Source organism: Sciurus vulgaris (genome assembly GCF_902686455.1).
Source record: "Sciurus vulgaris genome assembly, chromosome: 15".
NCBI lineage: Eukaryota > Metazoa > Chordata > Mammalia > Rodentia > Sciuridae > Sciurus > Sciurus vulgaris.
The window spans coordinates 2,766,328-2,780,434 of record NC_136476.1 but is presented as its reverse complement, the minus strand read 5'-3'; positions in this window follow the sequence as shown (position 1 = coordinate 2,780,434).

Genomic DNA, 14,107 nt, shown 5'->3' with positions numbered 1-14,107 from the left:
GAAGTTGTTGCATTTAAGTCTTGAACAAAAATAGATAGTTTCTATAAAAGTTGGCAAGGATCTACCTCTCCTCTAAGACTTGTAATGTGAAGGAATTCTCCAAAACATAGAAGGTGAGTTCAGATGCTGGATAGCCCCAAAGGCATGATATCTGTCCACTGCAAGATGCTTTGTACATGGTCTAGCATAGCACCGTGTTTACAATAGGTGCCTAATAAGTCCTTGTGGAGACAGTGGACACATTCCAATGAAGTCTAGGAGAAGACACTCCATTTCTTTCTTTCTGTTCAACTTTGGGTGACAACTTACATTTTTTTTTCCTCAGAGCAACTTATGCTATAATTCATCTGCCTCCTGATGTAGAATCTTGATTTGTTTTTCTTTCTTTCTTCCTTTCTCTCTCTCTCTCTCTCTCTCTCTCTCTCTCTCTCTCCCTCCCCTCCCTCACTCCCTCCCCTATGGGAATTGAACCTGGAGCCTCACACATGCTAGGCAGGTCCTCTACCATTGAGCTGCACTACCAGCCCCTTGAGTTTTTTAACTGTGATTTTTTTTAATATCACAGAATTATAGTTGTAAATAATTTGAGAGATGAGCAATTCCCACCAGTCTTTCAATGTGATGTAAAGATTCTCTGATAGATGATGTGGTGTGTGTGTGTGTGTGTGTGTGTGTGGTGTTGTGTGTACACAAAGCAATCTACTTCCTGGATATCTTTAGCTGTTAGTCAAATCTTGCTAATTACACATACTATTAGAAATTTAATTTGGTTATAACTTCCACCTATATGTTAATTTTGCTCTTTAAGGAATCACAAAACAAATTTACTTCCTCTTCTAGGAATCATCACTTCAAATATTAGGATAAAGCTTTGACTTCCCCTCCTTTTCTCTGCTTCCCTCCAACCCTCTTTGTGTGATGAAATTGTGAACTGAGTTCTTGCTTGTCCTCCTCCACGGAATCCCTCTAGAATGTCAGTACCACACTTCATAAATTATTTTGGGCCTATGTTAGAGAGTAATATTAAGAGCTTTTTAAAATCTATTCTCTCCATCATTATAGAAATTTAATCAATCTGAATTCCTATTGCATTAAAAACACTGGTTTGTGTGCTGTGTTTTGAGAAGTAGCAACCAACTCTTCACACTTCCAGAATGTGTTGTCCAGAATGTGAACAAGGTGCTTTTGTTTGGTTGTTTTGTGTCTCACCAAATACTCCAGGAACAGTGACGTCTTGAGGAAATCAAATCCCATTATTTCTTTTCCTAAGGTAATTTTATAGCCTGAGAGCTAAATTAGAAGCCTCAGAGGGAATATTAACAAGGCTTCTTGGTCAACATCTGCACCAAGCAAGGCATTTAATACACCAAAGGAAGTGAATGGAGGAAGAAAAAGAGTTCTGTGGATGGAAAGAACTAAGAGAAAAGATCTTCTGTTTATCTTTGTTTAGCAGTGTTGCTTTTTACTGATTCTTGGTTTGCAAATTTAAGAAAAGTTAGAGGAACAGGGTGAAATTTTAACATCTGCTAATTTGATGAAGTGGAGGAAGAAATAATGAGCAGCAATTGGAAGAGAAGATCAACTTGTTTATTAGAGCAAAATTTGTAGTTGATATCAATGAATACACAATTAGAAAATATCTATTATTTATTTTTGAAGATAAATATACCTGAAATAAGCAAATCTCTTCAAGGGATCAGAAATGAATTGCTGACCTAAATAGGACATTGAAAGTCTATTGCCAATGATTGTCTAACTTACACGTAGGAAGTCATTTATGTTTAATTTGTAATCATTGATCCTACTCAAAAAGTCGTTCATAATGATTCAAAGTCAGTCTCTTCAATTTCTGGGGTTGATATAAAAACATTACATCTGCCTCTGAAATACATAGTATTTACCACGTGCCAGATATTGTTCTAATATAACACACGCACACACACACACACACACATTAATCCATTTAACCTGAGACACAGAAAAGTAAAGTAACTTACCCAAAGTCACAGAGTTAGTAACTGGTGGAGCTGAAATTTGAACCCCAGTTGACTCATTCCAGATTTGTCAACTGCAGTCAGCCCTCTTTACCCACAGGTTCCACATCCATAAATTCAATCAACAGAGGACAGAAAATATTCATGGAAAAAAGTTGCATCTGTACTAAACATGTACAGACTTCTTTTCTTGTCATTACTCCCCAACGATACAGTCTAACAAACTATTTATATAGCATTTACATTGTATTAGGTATTTAAGTAATCTAGAAATGACTTAAAGTGTATGGGAGATGAATATAGGTTATATGCAAATACTACACCATTTTATATCAAGAACATCGAAGCATCGAAGGATTGCGATATCTGCTGCAGTCCTGGAACCAATCTCTGACAGATACCAAGGGACAACTGATTATGCCCTACTGTCACTTCATGTTCTGTAACAAATCTGGTTATGTTTCACTCAGTTGTAAAAGAGAAATGGTAGGCTGACCAACTTTTTTAGTCCCTGAGAAAACTGACTTGAGGTTTGCCTTATTAAAAAATATAAATAATAAATAATAAGGTGGGAAAGTTTTTGACAGCACTGCATGAATTATGTGTGTCATTTTCTTTTGCCACTCTGAGCATCCAGGAGAGCAAAGTGAAGTTGCATCTTACACTGCATTTGGGCTCTCTTGGGGTTGGGAAGTCATCTTTACAGTTTTCAGGTTGCCAGTTAATGACTTTCAGTTTTTCAGACTAGAAACGTATGTCACTCCAGAGCTTCTCACTTAGCCATAAAAATTGATAGCATCTGGTTCATATTGTAAGTTAAATAACAATTTATCAATCTATATACCAATTTAAAGTATCTTTCAGAGAAAAAGTCACACATATGTGCCCTGATTTGTCCCAATAGCCTGACCAAAAGGACACTATACTGCCACCATAAAACATGTTTTATCTTTCTGCCTGTACTGCAATATACATTCTAGTTCCAGTGATAACCCAGAAGGCAATGTGCACTGCCAGTCATCATAAACACCAAAGAGTCCCATGGACAAAGAGCAGTAGGAGCCACATTCAATCTGCAAGAGGAAGGAAGGAAATAAATTGCGAGTTTTAGAGGGTTAGTTATGGGCTTTTCTTTGTCCCCGAGATTTTTTTTTCACCCTCAGAGAGAACAATAACAAGGAGAGGAAGTCTTCAACTTCAAGTTTACACCAACAAAAAAGCTTGCATTAGCATCTTTGTTGAAACTCAGTAGAGGGATCATTGAGAAAGTTTCCCAGCCTGTACTGCAGGCATTTTAGTGTGGTGGGGAGCGCATGCTCATATGAGCTAATTCAGGAAAATTCACTCCACATCTCCATGCCTGGTCTCTTACCTCATTGTTCTAACTAAGGTCATGTTGCTCGTCTTTGCTGTGTTCCCCATTTTCTCTTTTAATAATGCAAGAAACTAAAAGTATCTCCTTTAATAGGTGCAGAATTTTGTAAGGAATGTGTTGATACTTCAACTGAATTTTTTTTTTCTCCACAGTATTTGAATTTAGATTATTGGCAAAAGACCATTTTAAGTAATTTTGAGAGTTCCTTCTGAGGTCCTTACTCCCAATCCCATATATATATATACACACACACACACACACAACACACACACACACACACATATATATAAAACCTTATGTATTCATCCATTATATATTACATAACAAAATACCTAATAGTGACATACCCTTGCAAAAAAAAAACCTTAGACTAATTATAAACAATAGAATTCTATTTTTAAGTCTTATTTTATTTTTAATTGGCATGTAATAATTGTCCATATTTATAGGGTACAGTGTGATGGTTTCACAAATATATACATTATGTAATTAGATCAGGGTATTTAACACATCCATCACCTCCTACATTTATCATTTTTTTGTGATTAAGAACTCTCAAAATCTTTACTTCTCATTATTTTCAAATATACATTATAAATTTTTAGCTAAGTCACTATTGTACAATAGAACACTTAGAATTTAGAATTCCTAATTTTGTACCTGTTGACTAGTCTTTCCCTGTCTCCTCTTCCTTGTACCCTTTCTAGCTTCTAGTAACCACTCTTCCATCTGTACTTCTATGAGACCAGCATTTTTAGATTCCACAAATAAGTGAAGTTATGTGGTATTTATCTTTTGTGCCTGGCTTATTTCACATAACAATGTATTCCAAGTTCATCCATATTGCTGCAAATGACAGGATTTTGTCCTTTCTTGTGACTGAACAATATTCCATTGTGTATCTATACCATGTTTTTTTACTTATTCATCTCTTAACAGACACTTTGGTTCATACCATATCTTGTTTATTATGACTAGTGCTACAATAAACATGGGGCTGAAGATATCTCTGCAATATACTGATTTAATTTCCCTTGCATAAATAGCTGCAAGTAGGACTGCTGGTTCATATGGTTGTTCTATTTTTTTAATTGTTTGAGAAACTTCCATACTATTTTCCATAATTCATAATGGCTATACTAATTTACATTCTCACCAATGACATATAAATGTTCCCATTTCTCTGCATTCATTTCAGCATTTAATAGTTCTGGAAGCTGGGAAGTTCAAGATCAAGCCATTGGCAGATTTCATGGCTAGAGCCCATTCCTTATAAGTGACCCCAATAAATCCTCACATGGCAGAAGAGCAAAGGGAGTTAACAAGTTTCCTCAGATCTCTTTTATAAGGACCCCAATCCCATCGTCACCTCCTAGTGAGCTAGTCACCTCCCACGGATCCCATATTGACATGTTGGTTTCCAGCACAAATTTTGGAGAGATACTAACATTCAAATCATAGCACAAATTGCTACTTCATACATCTGGTTGAAGCTATTGACTTAACACTTAATTCTATCAATACATCCTTCAGTAAATAGTTGACAGTCTTATATTAATCTACATTTTTTCCCTTAAAGTATTAGAAGTGAATGCTGACATGTAATAATTGAATTAAAAGCAAGGTCTGTTCATATAGATGTTGTAGGTAGAACAAAAAGAAAATTGTAAGTCACTGTCTAATAGATCCAAATACCATTTTTGCCGTTCAAGGGGAAACTTAATTAACTTTTGCCTTCAAGAAGTCTAATTTTTGTCAGACCCTGATGAGATCTGAATTGCCAGGGGCATATAGCATCTCCAGAATAAATAAAGAAAGAAATTTTCCTTAAAAATTCTCAGCAGAGTTGACTGACTATAAAACAAGAGGTTGAGATGCTTTGGAGAGAGGACATGCCATCTTTGAAACAGATGATTTACCTTCCCAAAATTTGAAAGACCTACAATTACCTGTTAAGGTAAGATAGGATGCTCAGTTCCCTTACCTGGGGATGATGCACAAGAATATAATCAGTCACTTTCTGAAAGTTAGTGAAAACTCAGTGAGACCAGAGGGAAGAAAAGTCAGAACTTCCAGGATAATCGCTAGCCTCTCTCCCTTCCCATCATGTTTCTGAGGGTGTAATGGATCAGCTTAGCATCCAGACATTACTACTTTCCCCCACTGAGACCTCAGTCTGCTCCAAGACCAAGGTCACTCATCAGTAGCCAGAGCACAACCATATCTTCATTGTAGAGTTGCTTTGAATAGAAAAGAGACGGAATCTGTGGAATGCTTCTCACAGCAACTATAGGTGTGAAAAGAATGGTTATTTTTGCTGTTATCATCATAGTTTTTAGGAAGTGGTGTGAAAATAGAAATTTAAACCAATATCTCTGAGTGGAACCACATTCTAGAATGTGGAAGAAGAGTAAGTTATGAGTAGGAACCAGGACAGTCTGTCATGCCATCACATGTGTACTGAAGGGAGTTCACACATCTTGTTAAATCAGGGAATTATGAGCAATTTCTGTTGGTTCACAGGGGAGATTTCCTAGGCAAGAGGACAAAACAGAAAGAACCTACATCAGCAAAAGAAAGAGTCCTAAGTTTGGCTGTTCTGTTGGTAGGCAGGAGTCTTTCTAGCTCAATTTTAAGAAAATTTAAAATGAAAGTCTGCAACCAAGTCTCCTCTCCAAACCCCACACCATCCTTGCAGCACTCTCTGCTGGTGTTGGTGGCACCTACTCTTCAGTCTGCATGGTCTTGGTGCCCAAAAGACATCTCTGCTCTATTGATTTTGCATTTTAGTATTCCCGGTCGACATCTGCAGCCACCACCATCCCTTCTCAGTTCTCTCCCCAGGTGCCAATTCTCTTTTCATCAGGGATGTGGTTAGAATTACAGAGCTTTTGAGTGGCCTGCACCTAATCCTAATTTCTCCATAAAACCTGTTATGTTTGATGCACAGTTTAGCAAATGCTTTTCTTTCCAGAAATGCATAAATTGTTATAATAGCAGAAGTGCCTAAAACTGATTTTCAGCAATAGAATTTTTATTACATGAACAGCATTATTTGCAAGAGAAGTGCTAAACATATATTTATAAATAAAACAGTTGTCTATAAATGCTGGCTCGCAGGTTCCTACAAGATCAAAGCTCAGTGCTCCTACTGGAGAGGATTAGAGGAGTGTGAGTTATCATCTCTACTGGATAAGACCTTACAAACTGCCAACAGAGGCTTGCAGAATACTCATGCTGGTAAACTGGGCAATATGAGGCATTTTATGTTCGGTGATGACTGAATGGTGCAAGAAATCAATGCTCTGAAAATTCAAAGGAAGAAAGAGGAGGTTCTCTAAGCCATACCTAAGGACATCTTCAAAATAAAAATGTAATTCTGCCTGGATCATTCATTCATTCAAACTATTGAGCATCTTTTAAGCACTAGACTCTATGAGGTGCTCAGGATACAGGGGTAAAAAGGCCAAATATTGGTCCTAATACAGATAGAAGAGGAGCCAGCCTTAAATAAGTAATTGCAAAAATTATTTATTAACTATTTTTCTGAGAGCAATGAAAAAAATCTCTCCAATGTTGGAGAAAATTTTATTAGCAGAATTAAAAAAAAAAAAAAGAGGTCATTCCTAGTTTAGGATTTAATTAAGCAGCTTTCTTTGTACTTCTCTTGTCATAACCACATGACTTTTTGAAACACTCCTCAGGATTTTTAGTCGTGCAATAGCCAGGGGAATCCATGGTCACTTCCAAGACAGCCACATTGGAAATACAACATTCTATCAGTTCATCTTGAGTGCTATTCACAAACTCCTTTATGAAGATTCTTTCTTACCAAGGAGAGTTGAAGCTATAGTCGTCCTTCTTCTCATTATAATATATATATTAATAATTGCTTCCATATCCTATCTGTACATCTGTGCTTAATTGTTATGCAGAGCTGCCTTTTCATACCAAAAAGCTAAAATATTCCCTTGGACCTAGGTTTATGTACTCAGACCTTGAAAATCAGGGGAGTTGTCATCCACCCACCCAACCTTGTATGCAGAAGTTACTTAGGATGGAGACCTAGATATAGTGGGCCAAAGAATCCTAAAGATTTACTAAAAGGAGAATTGGATGGGATAATTTATTGTGGTGTGGATTTGGGCTTGTCCTTACAATGCCTATTAACTGATTCCCATCTCCACCTCCACTTCCAGGAGGTAGAAATGGACATTTTTGCTTCCTGCATAGGAAGAAATTTGCACTGAAGCACAGAAAAACATGAAGCTGTAGAACAAAACCTTTCTTGCATCCTTGAAAGCCTGAGTTTTGAGGATGAAATCATGGCAGGAATGGGAGAGAAGGTGATGTTTTTGCAAGAAAAGAAGAGTAAGTAGTAAAGGGAAATGAGATAGCCCTGCATTTGCTATGTGGTGGAGGCTGCTGGGTTTCCATCCCCTGCTGGTTTCCTCGCTTGTCTTGAGAGGCCATCAAGGGAGGGTACAATTAAGAAGTCCTAGGCTAGGCAAACTTTTTCCTGTTCTCAAGAATACTTCATAATTAGAGGCCTTAAAATGCAGACTCACTTGTGTATCTTGGATCCAAATATCAAGGAGAGGTGTCCCGAATATCAGTTCCATATAAAATCTACTCATTTGTAAGAACTTTTACATGGCTCTGGAAAAGGATAAGAAAAGACTGCTAATGAGACCTGAGATCAGTTTTGCTCCAGCCAAGGGGAATATGGAGTCAGAAGTGATTTGATTCCAGGTAGATAAAGTTTTATGACAGGAATTTCATGCATACCTGCCTTTCTAGCCTAAGATTCATACCCACTGTACTTAATCGGGTTTTTTTTTTTTTTTTCCATTCTTCACTTTATACAGCTAAATAATTAATTTCCTCAATAACCTATCAATATGTCTTTCTTTAATTGTTAAACATATGTTAATAATTCAAAAATCGACTGGTGACCTCTCAACACTCCTGTGATTTTTGCAGGTCTCAGAGCTCTTTGAAGAGGGTCTGTCGGTCTTGAAGCCAGCAACAGCTAAAAGCTTTCTGGTTTCGTCCTCTCTCTAGAAGGCATCCTGCTGCCAATAAGGTCTTGGGGTTAAATGGAAGGCAGAGTTCAAGGATTCTGAAGCTCTGATTCAATTATAGTAAATGGGTATAAGATTAGATATGTCACTGTTGAGTGCATCCGCCCAGACCTTGGGGGACCTACCTTTCTTTCTTTCTTTCTTTCTTTCTTTCTTTCTTTCTTTCTTTCTTTCTTTCTTTCTTTCTTTCTTTCTTTCTTTCTTTCTTTCTTTCTTTCATTTTTATTTTATTTCTTTTAATTTTTTAACTCTAGATCTTTGTCAGTGGAGAAATCTCACCCCTGGGATTTGAGGTTTGAGGGTTTTTTTACCCAATTTAACTCCCATTCCAAGCAGAAAGAATTGATAATGAATGGATAATATGATCGAATATTGGCTTCCAGTGGATTAACTGTTGTCTTCATCCATCTTTTCCCCCTGTTTTACTCAGTTCCTGAGGCAGTATGATACAGTGGTTGTTAGACTTGAAAGTTGAGTAGACATCTTTCTGCCAAGAGTCCTTATTAGATTTCCTAACACTGGGTAGTCTTGGATAAAACTCTACCCACATCAGTACAGATTGTTCTGATGGAAGTCATTCTGGTTACTGGGCCTTTGTCAAATGCATAGACTATACAGGTTTTAAGATGCAGAGTACCTTAAAAATTAACAAAGTAAAATTAGTAAAAGTCCTCCTTACAAATAAAGGAAATACATGAACAAGAGTCCTATCCAAGGCCAACTAAGATGGTTAAAGAGCAAAATGAGGGTTACATACCACTCTCTTTTCAATTTTTCACAAATATTCTACCCTGTACCCTGAATCTCAGAGCTTTGCTGGTTTTCTTTTCTTTTTTTTTTTTTTTTTTTTCTTCCTTGCATCTAATTTTCTCTGTGGTATTTTGGGAGCCCTCCAGTAACTGCGCATCAGCAGGAAGATTATTTTAAGCTGAAAAATCTTGGTACTCTGCAAGCTCTGAATATCATTAATTTCCATATGTTCTGAAGGTTATTAAATGTTTTTTTGTGTGTCTTTATCCCTGATATCATTTCCTTCTTGTGTTCTCTGTTGGTTAGAACAGTATTGCTTATCCAGGTAAACTGTTCTTTTGCTTTAGTGCTCTGCTAGTCTTAAATGATATTTGACATTTGACATCTGGGTTCTATGCCTGCTGTATGGATGGCCTTGAGCCAGACTCAATTTGCTGCTTTCATCAAATTATTTGTCAATCTTTGAAGTTGGCTTATATGGTATTACTCATTTGTGATGTCATTGCACTAGGCAGAATTTTAGAAATAAAATACTCTAAATATTAATGAAGAGGAGCACTTTTGTCAAACACTGAAGATTACCAAAATTAGTTGTGGCATTGACTGCTGAAATGAAATGATGACTAATTCCAGGGGTCTTTCCAAAAGCTTGTTTCACATCTCTCAAGAGACCAGAGCACCACATTTCAGCATTAGTACACATCACAAAATAGGACCATGCTCTTAACAGGATGTAAACAATATTTAGCAAGGTTGGGGTCTTCTCTGACACAGGCCTAAGCACTAACAAGGCTACCAACTCCTATTCCAAGTATCTTTGTGAGTGAGCCAAGAGAAGAATTTCAAAAATCCCAAAAGAAGACTGAGCCAGGGAACCACAGAACCATGGCAACATGCCCTTGAGGGAAAAGCACCTGGCGAATCCTCCAAGAGTCTGGGATATAAAGCACCACAGCCAAAGACAGTGGGCCAATGATCAATCTTGCTTCCTGCCAGAAGATGTATGTCCACGTTTCTGGCATGGCTAAGATGCAGCTCAGATGAAGTAAAACCCAAAAGCTAAAAAGTATTTTAATTCTCCTATAGAAACCAGCCAGCTCCTTTTCACACTATGAGAAACAGACACATGAAGAACATTTCTACAACTTAAAAAATATCACCACTAAAAGTGTTCATTAGTTAATCCTTGCCTATATACAGGACCTATGCACCAAGTCTCAGTTAAGAGTTAGCGATAAAAGGAGAGTGCTCACCTCCAGGTGAACTCTTATGTATTCTTTTAGATATCAAAGTTAAATCTCTCCCTATAGTTTAAAATTTTGATTGCTTAGGAATCCACTACCAAAATTAGTGTTAAACTGTAAAAGCTATTATTAGCCTAAGTTTATCATTTCATACTTGACATGAGCTTTAACTTTTTAATCCTCATTAAATGAGTCTAATTGCTTATTTTTTATTGTAAATTATTTCAAAGACTCCTTAAAAAATGCCTAGGATCTAAATAATAAATACATTTTTAACCAACAAGACTCCTTGACCTTCTTCCCAACTCTGTTGTTTATGTGGATCATAATCAGCTCCCCCACACCTGGCCCCACAAAATAAGTCCAACTTACAAGGGCTGACTGGTTGGGTGCTGTAGGAATCCAGCACAGCCAGCAAAGGAAATGAGTGAGAAAGAATGGGTCACAGATTTCTCACTTAAGCCAATGTGAGTGGTCGTTCAAGCAAAAAGTGATTAGGGCAGAAAGGGAGTCACCTCATTTGCACAGAATGACTTCAGATTCACCCAGTTGAGGATCACATCATGCACAACATGGGATGTGTCCAACAGACTGATATTCATAGATGCAAAGGAGAAAGACATTTTCCTCCACCTCAATTATGTCCCTATCACAGACAGAATTTCAGCTTGAAATGATCTGAAATTTATCAAATCAACCTTCCTTTCTCCCTTTGTTCCTTCCTTTCCTTCTCCCTCTGCCTTTGGACAGAACTAAAAATCAGTGAGATGAAGCTGTGGGTGGTCTCTATGAGCCTTGCAGTTATTCAAGATTCCAGACAGTCTGGCCAACTTATTATCCTAGCATCAGGCACAGCACTGGCACCCAATAAGAATGTGTGGAAATGAATTGAGTAGGTCTTTTCCAACAGCACATAGAGATTATTAAACCCAAGTATTAAACCCAATGAAACCACAAAACAGTCTACAACACTCCCATTCATTTGAAAACATCATTCAAACAGAGGAAAAGTTAAAAAATAAACCTTCCATATCTAGGTCACTCAGATGCAAAGGCGCCATAAATGTTCACTCATGAAATGTTGATTGGAAGAGTAAAAATCAAATAGAGTATTAAACTCAGTCAGCAGAAGAGATCTCATTTTCTAGCATAGACTAAGTACACTGCCTCATTTTTGTCATAGTCATTTTTGTTTTGTTTGGGTTGTTGTGCTGAGATTAAAATGGCCTCTTGCATGCTAGGCAAGTGTTTCACCACTCAGCTACAGACCCAGTCCCCAAGATTTGCCTAATTTGTATTTAGATTGGTGTGCATTTAAGAATAACCAAATATAAGATGACATAGGTAGACAGAACAATTGCATCCCTCAGGCTAAAGGCATGAAATGCAATGACAGTCTTCAATATCCTGGGTAAGTTGTTGATGTCCCTTTAAATGGTTCTATCATTCTTTAAGCAAGTTAGCTCTGGTCACCCCAACTTGTGCTCTGTACAGTTAGTGACACAGAAGGCTACTTTTTAGGAAAAGGGCTGCCTCCAGTATTAGTCTCCCAAGCTACAAATGTGATTTAAAACCTCTCACCCAGCACTTTGTCTGTGATGCGATGCATCACCTATCCCCTGAGAAGTCATGAGTGCAGTCTCTCTTTAAGGGCACTTAAAGTGGACTGAAATTGAATAATCTTTGCAATTTACTATGGCTATTTCCCTCTGGTATAGAATAAAGTTGGAGATGCAGAGAGCTCAGAGAATCAGAGTAAGCCAAAGGATTTGGGGTTTGGAGAAAAGCCCATCATCCTTTCCACTCCTTATAACCACCCACCTCCAAGCCACAAATGAAAGAAAAGTATTCACAGATAATTTGAATGATTTCTGTGAATGTGACTCATTTAGATGAAACATATGGAAACTCATTTTGACAAAAAATGTGCTGGGGGTTGGGGGAGCCAGAGGGAAGAAAATAATCCATTTGACTAAATTACATCAAAAGCAAGGTTTTCTCAGGATGCCTCCTTAACATTACTTATATCCTCAATGAGTTATTCCACATTTATAAAAACAGCTTATGCTCTATATAAAGACTTTAAAATTGTTATGTTTCTCTTCGTTTAGATTCAAAAGAGACAGAAGAAAATCTCTAGATCTAAAACATGATTGTGGTTCTAGAATTCAGAGTACTGAATTTTTTTCACTGGATTGACTAATCGGGTTATGCCAAATCTCCTTTCCTTGGTGAGGTGCAGGTCCTGTGTCACAAAAAATTATAGGACCTCATCACTTAAACTCACTTAACTGGAAAAGTTATACCCAAGTTATAAATTTGTCATGTTGATAACAACTGGGCCAAAAGTCGTGGCATGAAAGCAGTTATTCTTATCCTCAACATGACACCATCAAAATGCAAGTGAGGTAAGTCATTTAAGTTATTTCTGTGCAGTACTGTCCAAGATAAACTCAAGGATAGTGTTGAAGAGTGTCCACATTTGCCCAAAAGGTGGTTTAAACAAATGTGGGGCCTGATCCTAGAGCGCTGAGTGTGTGCATGTGTGTAGGAGATGTATTTGAATACTTTCAGTTTGTTTACAATTCTATTGACAGCAGTTACATTTTGCAAAATGTTTGGCTTGTCATTTTGGAGAAAGCATGGCAATGCTTTCCATCATTGGGGAGCCCTACTAAATAAATTGTTTTAAAAGGAAAATGGGGATGCAGATAAGGTTGCCTTTTGGTAACCCAACCGCCACAAGTTATATGTGCTGAAACTTCATTACCTCATCATTTGGTAATCTATACTGATTCACAGAACTCCTAATTCAGAAGGGTGTAGGTGGGAGGATATTTCCAACCTTACCCTTTCCTATCCCAATATAAATTTCAGTTCAAGGGTGAAGGATGAGACATAATCTCCCTGTATGCTAGTATCACCCTCTTGGAAGATGATCCCAGAATTCATCCATGGTAAAGCTAGAACATTCAGCACTTCAGTTTCCTGCTTCTACAGACTCCCTTCAGAGCTTTATTTAGGCACTCTGTCTCTATTTTTTCCCACCCCACTCACTGCTCAAGAGTTTGGTTTTACAACCCTTGAACTCTTACTAGGCATTTGAAGAATGTTGTACTGAGAATATCACCTATCATTTTCAAATGTGGCCAGCACAATTACTACAACATTTATCCTTGCAAAACAGACAAAGTGTTCACTTGACTCTTCACAGCTGACCCTGATTTACTGTGTCTAGTGAAGTGAGTCCCAAGCATCTGTTTTGTATGCCCAAGGAAAACAAACAAGTCAGGGGACCATGTCTCCATTTTAATAACGTCTGGATGCAATAGAGCAAGGTTGGTGGACCGTCACACTTGTGAAGGTGGGCCTCTGCCCACACTCTTCACCAGCCACCAGGCATCCAATTAAATACCCACCAGTCAGTGAGCCAGTGTCTGATGAGAGGCCAGGAAACCTCAGTACTGATAAGGTTATTTAAATCAGTTACGTTTGCTAAGTGCCCATGGAGTCACTCCCAAAATTTAAAACACAAATACAAAACACAAGTGGGAGCCTTTCCCCAGTGTGTGGAATTCCTTGTGGCTCTCTCCTTCCACTTGGTTCCCCTTTCCTGAGTCACATCTACCTGCAGAAGACTGCATCCATCAGCAACCAGCA